General features: G+C 43.1%; 1 long non-coding RNA gene across 2 annotated transcripts in view; it reads left to right on the top strand.

Moving 5' to 3' along the window:
- Window positions 1-13,949, top strand: part of LOC309334159 — a 32,807-nt gene that overhangs the window by 12,578 nt on the left and 6,280 nt on the right. Inside the window, exon 1 of one of the 2 annotated variants that reach the window (XR_014152923.1) lies at window positions 131-218. The exons of the other annotated variant lie outside the window; for it this stretch is intronic. This is a non-coding gene — a long non-coding RNA (uncharacterized lncRNA). Of the gene's footprint in view, window positions 1-130; window positions 219-13,949 lie in introns of those variants that run through there. 2 annotated transcript variants of the gene reach the window in all.

The raw sequence follows: 13,949 nt of genomic DNA on the forward strand, positions 1-13,949 counted from the left end.
AGATGTCAATATTCTATGTGTCTTGGTAGGCTTGACTAAACAAACATGTTTTAAGCAGGTGCAGAAAAGAGTACAGTGAAAGTGTCTGCCTATGGTCAATAGGCAAGGAGTTCCAAAGGGTAAGAGATGGATTTCTTACAAGTGCTGAATGAGTATGATATCACACCTATAACCCTGCCAGTTCCACATACAGAAGTGGCTGAGTAGGCATATATGGGGTAAGGCGATTGTACAAGTCAATAAAGTTTGGTGGCTTTAAGAACATGTAAGGGTCACCCTAGCCAAAGGCTGCTAGCCATTATAGCTGAATGGTTTAACAATATGCCAGATTATTTGTTCATCCAGCTCAGTGTTGCATACTCTAACTGGCAGTAGTTCTCCAAGTTCTTGGCCAAAGGTTCTGCTCGTCATATGCTAAACCAGCATTTCTCAAACTTGGGTCTCCAGCTGTTGTGGGACTACAATTCCCATTATTCCTGACCACTTGTCCTGCTAGCTAGGGATGGTGGGAGTTGTAGTCCAAAAGCAGCTGGAGACCCAAGTTTGGGGAGCACTGTGCTAAATGGTCACTTCATCTCAGAGGTGGGGAACCTGAGGCCCAGAGGCCAAATGTGGCCCTCCAGATCTCTCTAGCTGGCACTCAGGACTTTCTCTAGGTCACAACCCTCCTCAGACTCAGACACAACCAGCCTTGCTTTGCACCTTCTTAGTGTTTTTGCCTGGCTGCAATTTGCCCTCAGACTCTGATAATGCCTCTTACTTGGCTGGGTGGACGATAGAGAGCGAGTATGTGTGGAAAATAATTTACTGTACAGAGGAGGGGGAGGAATGCATTTGTTATTCTGCCCACTTTTACCTCAGGACATGTCTCCTACTGGCATGTGGCCCCCAGAAGGTTGCCAAGAAGGGAATGTGGCCCTCAGGCTGAAAAATGTTTCCCATTAATGGTTTAACCAGGATGGCAGAAATATCCTGTCTGCCGTTGAAGAATAGTTCCTGCTTCAAGCACTATGCCCTTGAATAATGGAACTGGCATGTTCAGAGGCAGTATGCCTCTGGTTACCAGACAAAAATTAAGGAAAAGGCATCACCTTCATGGTTTGCTTGAGAGTTCCTGGCTGCTGCAGTTGGCAACAACGCAGTGGACTAGGTGGGCTCTCAGTCCCATCTCACAAGGCAATTCCTGCATTCTCGTGTTCTCAGAATAATCTAGCCACCTACTGCTTCAATGGAACAAAACAAGTAGGACATCAAAGGGCTTACTAGGAGCACAGTGCAATCATCTGACATTGTTTCTCATGATTAAATATGGAGTCAGCAGAGTGGGCATTTACTCTGCAACCATTCACCCTAGGCACACAAATCACACATCCAGAACCAGAGACATGCAGCCGACAATCAGCAAGGCTCAGCTGTTGGGCCAAGTGTGAAAGAGCACCCTAATTTTAATTTGCATTTGAGACTTTATTTAGGCTACTTTCTTGATCCTTCCCTTGTACCTCCCCCCTCCCCCTCCTCTCAGGTGTTCCAATCTATAAGGAATTATTATTGCTTTCACCCTATTTTCTGACAGATGGGAGTCCAAATAGAAAATAGCAGAAATTGATTTTGCACCTCTGTGGCCTTGGGGTGCTTGCACATGTTTTTCTTTAACAAAACCTAAAAAAGCAGCACAAGTGCTCCAGAGCAACTAATTGCTTTTAGTTGACAAACTAGAGCATGCCCAGAGAAGGTGAGGTGTCTGGAAACTAGGGCTGTGCACCGGATTTGGCTGGAGTCTGAATCAAATTGCAAAGCTTCTAAGGACCATCCCGGAATTACAGAAGCCATCCCAGTTTCTCATTTGACCCTGGAATGTTCCAGTTTTCCTATTTCCTTCCCCTTCATGTCTTGGAGAACAATTAAAAGGGGTGTGTGTGTGTGTGTTTGTGCGCATGTGCGTGCAAAAATGAAGGAAATGGTGAAGTTCTTCCTGTAATTTTGAAGGAAAGTGTAACCAATCCACTTTAAATTATTTAATTGCAATGCTACAGCAGCCAGCAATTTTTTAAGGAAACGTGTGGAGTGTTTATTCCTTTATTGTAAATTGATCCTTACACTGCAAGCCTTTACATGTCTCCTTAGAAGTTAGTCCTACTGAATTCAATGGAGCTTACTCCCAGGTAACTGGGTAAAGACTGTGCAGCCTTACACTGCAATCCTAAACATTTTTACTCAGAATTAAATCCCACTGAGTTTAAAAGGGTTTACTCTCTGATATGTTCCTTATCATTCTCACAGTTCTTGCTGGAAATTAGCAACATCTCACTAGAAATTGCCATCGATGCCAGCATCACTCCTCTGCAGATGCTGCTGGGCAGATGAGATGCCCAGTGGTGGAGCTTCAGGCTCCAGCACCGGGGGGTGGAGAGCAGGCGGGGATGGGGCTACCACACGTCCCAGGGACGTGGCAGCAGCGATGGCACCCCGCCGGGATTGTGCTGCCGGGGGTGGTGCGCTCCCTCCGCATGCCTTTTCCTCTGCCAGTGGAGGCGCCCATGGGGACACCCCCTCAAGGGTTTCTGCTGTCTGAGGCAGCAGCCTCACCCTACCCAGTTTCTGCCCTGGCCCTGTACAATATGATGGCAACTGTTTGCCCCTGTGACCAGCCAGGCCACAGCATTTTGTGCTAGTACACATGCTTTCCAGGATGCGGGTGGTGCTGTGGGTTAAATCACAGAGCCTAGGGCTTGCCGATCAGAAGCTTGGCTGTTCAAATCCCCACGACGGAGTGAGCTCCTGTTGCTTGGTCCCTGCTCCTGCCAACCTAGCAGTTCAAAAGCACACCAGTGCAAGTAGATACATAGGTACCACTCTGACGGGAAGGTAAACAGCGTTTCCGTGCGCTGCTGTGGTTCGCCAGAAGCGGCTTAGTCATGCTGGCCACATGACCTGGAAGCTGTACGCTGGCTCCCTCGGCCAATAAAGCGAAATGAGCGCTGCAACCCCAGAGTCATCCGTGACTGGACCTAACAGTCAGGGGTCCCTTTACCTTTATCTTACACATGTTTTCCACACTTGGAATGAACTGATCTTCCAGTGTGGCAGCTCCTCTGGAGCTCTTACATGGCACTGTTTTCCATGTCTGCTAAAAACCTTTTGGTATAGGCCAGGCTAACCAGACATGTACATTGTAGTATGTATTTGGCATGCATCTTAATATATATTTGCATGCATTTAAATATGTATTTATCATATATAATGCATGTATTTTAACAGCTGAACTAATTTGTATTTTGGGTTGTGGGGTTTTGTTTTTGTGTGTGTGTGTTTGGCCAGCTTGCTTTTAACATCTTACTTTTGTTGATCATTTTAATTCATGTGTGGTTTATACAGTTAAGCAGTATACAGATTCTGTTACATAATTAAAGAATCACATTTTCTGGGCCCACCTCAGTCAGTGCACTCGGTGAACAAAGATGTGAAATTATATGACATTGTTGAAATTATCTTAAGCTGCCACCACTGCTCCAGCAGACTTGACCTCTCTGGACCAAATAGCTGTAACTACGTAGATAACAGTCCATTAAAACATTCTCGGTGGTGACATGCATGAGCCTATCTGACCTGGCAATATGGAAAGATCACCTCAAGAGGTGGTGCATCAGATAACAATACATGTCAAGATAGATATCAACTGTTTTTGGTAGGTCACCCTACAGAATGAGGTCATGGGTAGTGTAATGGGATCTAGAGCCTTTCACCTCCAGGTTACAAGCATCATATCAAATCTAAGTCAGTGTCGGTTAAACAAACAGGGCTCAAAACAGTGTCTGAGGAGCTCTTGAAGTGAAGGGCAAAGACAAGCAGTGTGTCGGCAACTTGCAGAAGAAAGAAGTGGCTGGGTGCATCTCAGGTGATGAGGAAAATACTAGACTGAAATCAATGGACAAAAAGCCAGGAGTTAAGGTAGTTCCATCCTATATTCTTGTAGCAAACTCATGGGCTGCTAACACAACATACATCTGAAGCACGTTTGTTGTTGGCATCTGTCTGTCTTGAAAGACAATGAAGTGCAGCTCTGGGGGTGAGGTCAAACAGCTACCTTAGCATTACCAAAGTGACCCCAGGGCACAAACCTGGACAGTGTTTATGGAGGTCCTGGGCTGCCCAGATGACAAGACCCCACTCTTAGTCTTGCTGATGTGGTCCAAAGAAAAGAAGGGCAATAGCACCAACTTGGCTGCAGGAGTTACTAGAAGGAGGAGGCATACAAGGCCATCCAGGAACTTCACTCTGGATTTGTGTAGAGTTTGCTCCTTAGCCTTTCTTCTTCCAAAGTTATCCAGCAAGGTAGCGGAGGTTTAGGATCAGAGTTCTCCTCGATGGGCTACCTTCCCAGGTTGAGGAGCGCCACCTGTCCCTCACTTCCCTCCACAGCTTGTGCAAAAACCACCTTCTTGATCATTGGACCTTTGGACCCACTGCTGGTCCCATCCTTTCAATATGTTTGGCATCAGCTTGGCTTCAGGAGTTGCCAGAAGGAGGAGTACAAGGCACCATCCAACTATCTTAGGGACTCCAAAACACATTTAAAACACTTGATTTCCCCCAAAGAACCCTGGGAACTGTAGTTTACCTCCCACAGAGCCTCAATTCCAGCACCTTTTAAAATCCCAGGATTCTTGGAGGGAGGTCATGTGCTTTGAATAAGAGGCTGCTGGATCAGACCAGTGGCCCATTTAATTCAGCACCCTGTTCTCACAGTGTCCTATCAGATGCCTATGGAATACCTGGCAGATCTGCACACACTGCCCTGTTCAGTCCAAATCAGTCAGCCAGTCAGTCAGTCAGTCAGTCAGTCAGTCAGTCAGTCAGTCAGTCAAGTTTATTGCTTATAGCCAAAGGCTTCTGCAATGTATACAATGTCATTCAATAAAATATATACTAGTTTGATACAAAAACGTAAAATATTTGCATTGTCAAAATATGACCCAATCTGCACAAAGCTATAGAAACTCCTTAATATACAAACTGAAACATCAGACAATAAAATTTATAAGCTAAAATCACCACGGGGCCACTAATATATTAAAAGTAATATTAAATAATACAATAGACAATTATGTACAAGTTTAGTGAGAAACATACAGTTTGGTGTACCTTGGGCAACCAGATACCAAAATTTCCCTGAGTCCTTTTGAAGTGCTGCATCTCCCAGTGCTTTCCACTGTTGCTCATAATATATTTGTTTCTTACTTTTAAGTAATAGTTTATAACTGTTTCGTAATTGAGCTACCTCAGCTTGTAGAGCAAGATTGTGCATATTGTGCTTTAAGTTCAATTTTCTAAGTTCCCTAGATAGACTTTTTACTATTCTGACATTCCTTATTGAACCATGTCTGTCTTTTAAACTTTTTATTTTTGATCACATTGGTTGTGGTCATCAGTGGGTGCATTTGGTTAATTATATTCTCTTTTTTTAAAAAAATGATATTTATTATAATTTCACAGAAATACACAAAAACCAAAAAGATAAAAAAGCAAATAAGAAAAATAAAGAAGCTAAAAAAGAGAAAACATTTAACATTTAGAATCCTAACTTTCAATAACTTTCTTCCGCGACTTCTCCCCGCCTCCCCTTCTTGTATTCCATATTCAAATATTTATTCAACAAGTTCTTATCCCTAATTTTTAACCCTAGTTTGTTATTTTGTTATTATGTTTAGTTCAATTTATATACCAACTTTTCACTTATATACAATAATGATTATATTTAAAAACTTTTGCTAAGGCCAATCCAATTTCCCTTACACGAATTCCCCTATGAAAAAGCAAGAAAACAAAAACATTGACAAGAATCAAAATATATTTGTACACCCTTCGGATTCCCAAACCCCTCCCTCCCTTTCCCGGTTTCAATCCCTAAACCATTGTCCATTAGTCCATGTTGTATCAGCCTGGATTCCTCACATCAGAGGCTCTTAATTCCCTCTCAGCACCTATCTGCCGGTTTTTTTGATAGTCCTTTACATTAGCCACCAAATCTCGGAGGGGCACTGTCCCCAAAATGTCCATGTTTCTTCCAGCCAGGCCTCCATATTTAAAGGTGGAAATCAAAACTTGTTTCTTAATCCTTTTAGGTCCAAATGTCCCAAAATCTTCAGATCTCCACAAAGGGAGATCTTTCCATTCCTCCTTTTTCAATTCCAAACAAATTTTCATCATCCAAACCTTTTTTTCTTTTATACCTATGTTGACAGGCCTCCGGCTCTCCTTTGCCTTCTGCAGCATTTCAGCCCCTCCTTCCTGCTGCTCGTTTTCAACAAATATCTCTTTCTCCACTTCCTCAAATTTCTCAAGTTTCTTTTGTTGTTCAGCTGCCTGAACTGTAGACAAAACATAACTTTGCTCTACCAATTTTCTCACGAGAAAGGCAACCTCATCCAAGTCAGTTAATATCTTCCGGCCAATTTCCATTCTTGTAGTGTCCCTGAACCCCCTCTAGGGGGATTCTGGTTATTAAGTGTTCCTTTACACTTCCAGCCCAACAGTCCAGTTAACTTGTTTCAATTCTTCTTTATTTTCAACAATTTATCGCTATGTTGTAGCAAATGTAACCAGCAAAAGCGTCAGAAACAAAGTTCTCTATTTTCTCCCGCTTTGACAGCTAGTTTGGCAGCATCTTCTGCATCTCCTCCACAGGCTCCTCTCGCGGATTGCTCCCGGGTTTCGGGGGGGGGGGGGACTTTAACTCTCAAAGTTGGCTCTTATCCTCCAGCACAATTACTTATATATATTTTTTTAAAAAAAATTTTTGATTGGATTTTCACATTTTATAACAACACACACACACACACACACACACACACAACACACATATGAATGCTTTCATATCCTTGCTTTCATAACCCTCTTTCCCTGACTTCCCCCCACCCCCCCATACATCCCAATTTCCATATTAAATTCAGCAAGTTCTTGTTTCCTTCCCCAATCCTGTTCTTATTATGTTTAAATTTGATTCTTTTTGTTAGGCCCGATTCAATAATCCTTTGCTTATATACATTAGATCCTTATTCTAAGATCGATCAAAATTTTTATACCAAAAATTTCCCCTTTTTTGTATTAAAATATGAATCAACATTATAAAAACCCAAAAATCATAAAGTTTTAAATTCTACTTTTCCCCTTCCCTCCCTGCCCCAGGTATCTATCCCTTCCCAAATAGCTGTCCTCTTCTAAGATCCCTAGCCCGGATTTCTCACATCGGAGGCCTTTAAATCTATTTCAGTCTCTCCCTGCCTGTTCTGTTGGTAATCCATTTTGTTGGTCTTCAAGTCTCGGGGGGTCTCTTCATCCTTTCTCAGGTCAGTCCTAGTTAGAAAGACTTGCTGCCAAGGTTCTGCCAAAGGTCCCCAAAGCCCCAAGTCATCAAATCCAGAAAAGAGGAGGAAGCCCCAGTTATATTTCTTTATTTTTTTAACTTCCCATATTCCATTGTGTCCAGCGGCACAATTACTTATACAGTCAATCCGTGTAATTAATAATTTAATCTAATAAAAATGAGATAGTCTTTCGACCTTAATTATTTAATCCTTGCTTCAAATTGTTTACAAGACAGGGGAAACGGACTTCCTTTTTGCATCTCCCCGCTCGTACCGAATCCAAAAGAATTTTTAGTCCAATATCCAAGTTTCCAAATTACTCACGGGTTGTTCAAATTTAGTCCAGATTTTCAAAAGAAGAAGTCAGCGCTCTCGGTCGAATGGCTTGCGGCTTCGCTCGACAGGGGAAGCAGAAGACTCACAGCACCGCGCCACTCCCCATCCCCCGCTCCACAGCCTTTAAAAAGGCTCCTTCACGGGTCGGGGGGCGCAAACGGTGCCCGGCGAGTCACCAGGTCCACGGGCTTCCGCGCCCGTGGTTTTTGAGGGTCCCCGTGTCGGCAGGACCCGACCCCTGTGGAGCAGATTCCCTCCGGAGCTCGGAGGGAATCCGCCATTCAGCTATGGCGCCAACCCGGAAGTCCCTGGTTAATTATATTCTCAGTCTGATTACATTTCCTGTTTCTAACAACATTTCCCCCTTTAATAAAGCAAACTCATGGGAATCCAGGATCTGGATCATTTTTTCCTGGACCTGTGCATTCCATTTTAACCTTCTATTTCCAAGTATCAGATATTCTGTTTCATCCAATATTTTAGGGGAAAGTGGTCACTTTCAGCTCTGCGGATTATCCTAAGGGTGTCTCGATTAACTGGCACATTATTAGATGTTAGGATATAATCTATGGTGCTAGTAAATCTACTGGGGGAAATTAAAGCAAAATACTCCTCCTGATCCCCTTTTCCATGCCCATTACATAACAAAATATTGTGCTTAATTATAAGTTCACAGAGGTATTTCCCAGCGTAGTTAGGGGTGGTGTTCATTGCTGCCCTCTGGCAGATTTTGGGTTTGTCCTCCAAGTTTAGTTCAGATAATATTGTATTTTGTGGGGAGAGAAGGCCAATCCGGGCATTGAAGTCGCCTCCCAAGACAAACCGAGGGTTGGGGGACAAAGAATCTATACTTTCAAGTAGTTGGTCAAGTCTTTCCCAATATGAACTCAGTTCCCCACAGGACTTTACTGGGGGAATATACACGCAAATACAGTATTTCTCAGAAGACTATCAGAGAGGGACAATGCTAAAAAATTAGGGGTGGTCAGCAAGGGGCACAGTTGAATTATTACATTAAGAGATGTTGACACCAGCCCCCCCCCAGCCCCCCGCTAGGCCTTCCGTGATTTGCAGTTTTAAGTGCTGGTTGGGTGTAACTTGTAAAACCCTGTAATTCAACCGTAGTACCTTCTTTTGCCCAGGTTTCTTCCAGGAAAATGATATAATGTGTTTGTAAATAGGAACAGAAATCACTTTGTTGAATCTTGTTCAGCCACCCTGTTATATTCCATGATAAAAGTTTGATTGTTTTATAGTGATTTCCTCTTAGTAAATTGCTGGTCATTTTAGAGTTTGCCAATTTTTGAGGCAACAGGGTATCATTTATATTAGTAGTGTGATCCAGATGTTCAATAATTTCAGTCGTTGGGCATAAAGTGCTCACATTTGTGTTCACTGGATCTTTACTTTGCAAATTACTCACCAGTGGAGATTCCTTAAGCGTAGTTCCTAACTCCTCCTCATCTAAATATCTCATCTTTGTCCAGAACTCCGGTGGTTTTGTAGATATCAAGCAGTTATGGACACTGGGTCTGTTATCATTCTCCACCTCTGATTCTTTGTTCTCTTTCAACGTCTGGCTCATAAGGTCAAGCCTCTTGATAACTGTTTGTTGCTTTTCCTGAGAGAGGTTCCTAAAGGAGTTGAGGAAATCATCTTCCAAGGGATTATACTGATGTTGAGTACGATTCTGTGGATTCAACTCGGCATGTCTGTTTCCTCCCAGCTTATCAAGTTTGTTTGCAATGTCATTACTGCCATTGGAGATCCAGGCTTTGGTTTTATGGGTCGCTTTGTAGCCCTAGTCCTCATCTTGCTTAAGGGCACAACAATAGAATTGTGAAATACCCGGGTTGGAAAAACTCCTCTGCTTGACAATCTGGGTTTCAACTTGTGGATCAATAAGGGCAGTCTGGTAGAGGAAAAAGTTAACATGATTTTTTGGAATTGGTTTGTGGTATTCAGGGATTCAGTCCCAACTAGATTGATCTCTGTAAGTCCAATTCCAAGTAAGTCTGATAGACGTCGTTTGGCACGCTGGGCGCCTTTCCAGTTAGGAGTTTGAGCTGAACTTCCACAGATTGTCATGCAGATCATTTTTGGTTGAAAGATTAGATGAGAAGAGTTGATTTTAAGTACCTCTACACATTCTGTGTTGAGCTTAGGGGTCTACTCTTGTTGACGCCATTTCGCTTTGGTGGTCTATTGCTACCTGCTTATTATTAACAGATAATCTATGGACCTCTTGGGATAATTGAGTTTTTGGGAGGCGATACCTCAAATTTGTTGGAAGATGTGTTCAACCATTCTTGCAATTAAAGTTAATTGGGTGCTTTCCCTACTTGTTATTTCTTCCTCTGTTTGAAGCTGAGAGTCAGCTTGCCCCATCGCTAAATCTAGTTCTGCACCCCCACTCCGAGTATTCTCCTCACATTCACAATCAACTTCAAGAGGGGAAAACCGTTTGGTTTTTTTGTTGAAACTAAAAACAGATTTATTAAATCCATTTTTGATTGTTTGAGAGCTGGTGAAAGGATTGCCTCTTCTGTATCCCTGTAGCATTTACAAGCAGGCATAATAATGCAGTGATGAGTAAACAAAGAGAGGATTCCTTAGCAGGAGAGGAAAGGAAAAAAGTGTGCAGTTTATTCTATTGAAGAGCTTCTCTCTGTGATGACTGCCAGGAAGTCAAAAAACAAAGTGTAAAAGGGAGCTGGCAATTAACAGCTAGCAGCTAACGGCCTGCCCAGGATGCTTCTCACAGTGCTTGCCCAGAGTGTTTCATATAACATAGATAAGAAAGTGCTGATAAGTTCTCAGTGAATTGATAAGTTTAAAAGTGGAAAAGGGAAAATCACTTCCCTGCACAGCAATTAAAGTCAATTAGAGTCCTGCAGAGCTCCGAAGCCTGCTTTCTGAACCCATACAGACCAAGTGGATATTTAAGATCTTCAGAAGAATTTCCACTGGTTTTTCAGCATGCAACCCTAGTGCTTTAGCCAAAACCTCAGCTTCCATGCACAATAGGGAGCTATCAAGAAGCTTGGGGAAACTCCAAGGTTTGTAGGAGTACCAAAAAAGGTGGTGGAGCATAAATACCCCAAGCAAAACACAAACCCAGAGTGGTGACGACTAAGCATGCTGAGTGGATATGAAATGCTGACTGTCGTGTGTGGCAGGAGAATAGAAAACGGCAGGAGAGGAAATGTAGTAGCTTAGGAAAGGGCGTGACTGACTGGTGACCACTTTAAGCAGGAGCACACTGTTACATTTTGTTGAAAGTCTCACTCATTCAGTAAATAATTTTGAAACGGGAGGCATGCAAGAGCAGTTTGTGCTATGACATGGAAGCATGGGCAGAGAGGCTGATAGTCAATGCTTTGGGTATCCCTAAAGCATGCGCTTCCTTCCAGAGGTGATCCATGTGGGTTGATTGAAAGATGCGATCCATTCACAAACCAACCCTTTTAGCCTACAGGGAGGTGCCATGAATTCTAAAGCTTGATAGGTGGGGGTAGAGGTGGGTCAGGCAGGGAAGTGCAGCTTGATGTGGAAATAGACACTGTTCCTAAATCATGCAGACATGCTCATGCAGCCACTTGCTTGTAACTCCCAGTAGCCCCATCTCTTGAGTGGTGCTGGAAGCATGTTAGTCTATAAAAAAAATCTCTTTGAAAATCCAAAGCCATAAATTTGCTTGGCTAAAAGGCAATGTTACTTACTTCGTCTGCTTCTTTGAAAAAATTAGTCCCAGCAGGTGAACTATTACACTTTCTGAGGATGCAATGTGTTGTGTTTGCGTGCTGAATGCACTGAAAAGTCATCAGTAACAGTGTTGCTACTACTACTTGTAGAAGCAGCAACAAACCATGACCTTATTTATCAGCCAGATCTGGATTTGCAGACTGTTCTGCTGCCTTTGTGAAAGAGAACAAAAAGGCGTTCTCACCTTCTCCTTGCACAATTGCCATTGCATTGAATGTGTGCAGCTGCTCACAAGTGTCTATGCATGGCTCGCATTCATTCCAGCTGAGGCTTTTTGGGTGTGTTTTTGCCCCCAAATCCTTTCATGAAAGCCAGACATCAGAAACCTGTTTCCCTGCATAAGTTATCGGACTACATCTCTCATCAACCTCAGGTAGGATGGCCAATGGTCAGGGACAAGGGGAGTTGTAGTCCAGCAACATCTTAGAGTGCTACAGGTTCACTACCCCTTATGCAAGTTATTCCAAATAAAGCATTTTTGTAGTTGCACTGACATTGTAGCATGTTCTAGTTCTCCTAGTGTTCCTGTTTCCTGTGTTTTGAAACAAAGAAGGAACTTGCTGGTTTACAGGTACTGGCATAGTGACTAACAGCACTGGTAATTTTGCCTCTGCAATAAGGCCCACTATGTGACTGTTCTCAAGTCACTTTGAACCCCCCACCCCAGCTGCAATATGGGGACAATACTGCTAGGATTGTGGTGCAGGCTACAAGAAAATGAGTTGTATCCAACTAAGTTCTGCCCAGAGTAGACCCTTTGAAATGAATGAACCTAAGTTAGTCGTGGCCATTAACATCAATGAGTCTACTCTGACTTGTGCTTGTGGAGTGTTTTGAAGTTCTGTAACTCTGAAGTTACAGAAATGCAAAATCCTCAGTTGGTTCTGAAGGCACATAGTGAAGCAACCTTCCTGAGTCTGATCAGGAGCCACCTTGCTCCCCATGGTGGCTTTAAAAGAGGATTAGACAAACTCATTGAAGGTATGGCTATCAACGGCTGTGTTCTGCCTCCATGCCGGAAACCACAGGAGAGTGGGGTGCTCTTGTGGAACATAGGGTTGTACCACATCAGACAATTGGTCATTCTAGCTCAGCATTGTCCACATTGACAGGTGGTGGCTCTTGAATATTTCAGGTGAAAAATTAACCATGCCCTACCTGGAGATGCTAGGAGTTGAACCTGGGACTTTCTGCATGAAAAGCATATGCTCTGCCACTAAGTTGCAAATCTCTGCTTGGGTCCTACTTTCAGGCTCCCCACAGGCATCTGGTTTTCTTTAAAACTAAACCACCTTAGGTGTGGAAAGCCAGTATACATATGCAATGAATGAATGAATGAATGAATAAATATATCTGGGTGGCCACTATGAGAGAAGGGTGCTGGACTAAATGGGCCATTTGGTTGGTTCTAGAAGGCTCTTTCTTTGTTCTTATGATAGGAGAAAGGATATGTGTACTTAATTAATATTACTAAGCATAGCTGTTAATAGTAAGCATTCAGGGGGCTGATAGTTATTACAGATTAATTAACATGGGAGGAATGATAGTACCGGTGTAGAGTTCATGCTTTATTCAGAATTGGGACAGATAACATTGTGTCCTCCAGAGGTTATTGACCTACAGATTCCATGTTCAGTGACCATTGGCTATGTTGGTTGGGGTTGCTGGGAGTTGGAGTGCACCACATCTGGAATGTGCAATGTTGGCTACTCAACAGAAGGCCCCATCCTCAGTGTCTGGCATCTCCTATTAACAGCATCTAGTAGACATTGATGGGAAGGATCCTTCTCTGCTTGAAACCCTGCAGAACCACAGCTAGTCAGAACAGACAATATTGGGGCCAAATAGTCTGATCTGGTATAAGATAGGTACCTCTATTCCAGTGTTTCCAGCTGGTTTTGGACTACTTTTCCCATAGTCCCTGACCACTGGTCCTGCTAGCTAGGGATGATGGAAGTTGTAGTCCAAAAACAGCTGGAGACCCAAGCATAGAAAACACTGCTCTACTCCTAGCTTAAAACCCATTTTTAAGGAAAGGGACAGGGACAATAGTGCCATTTTAGCATACACTGTTTGCATGCAGAAGGTCAAGGTTCAATCCCTGACATCTCTAGGTAGGGTTGGAAAAGTTTCCCTGTTTGATCAATGGAGAGCAGCTGCCATTAAGTACAGACAACACATGCTAGATGGGCCACTTTAGCTTTGCCATCTGATGTGCTGGGCCATAGCTCAGTGGCAGAGTATATGCTTCTCCTGCAGAAGGTGGTACGTTCAGTCCTCAGCATTTCCATCTTGGGCATGGAATATCCCCATCTGAAACCTTGGAGTGTTTCTGCCAGTTCTTATAGACAATCGCTGGGCTAGATAGAATAGTGGTCTCACCATGGAGTTCAATGGCATGCTCTTCTGTACAAGGTCTATTTTATACAAAGAAGACATTGCAGTTGCTTCATATGTAACGCATTGACTCTGGCTCCAGCATTA

Source organism: Podarcis erhardii (genome assembly GCF_964252035.2).
Source record: "Podarcis erhardii genome assembly, chromosome: Z".
Taxonomy (NCBI): Eukaryota; Metazoa; Chordata; class Lepidosauria; order Squamata; family Lacertidae; genus Podarcis; species Podarcis erhardii.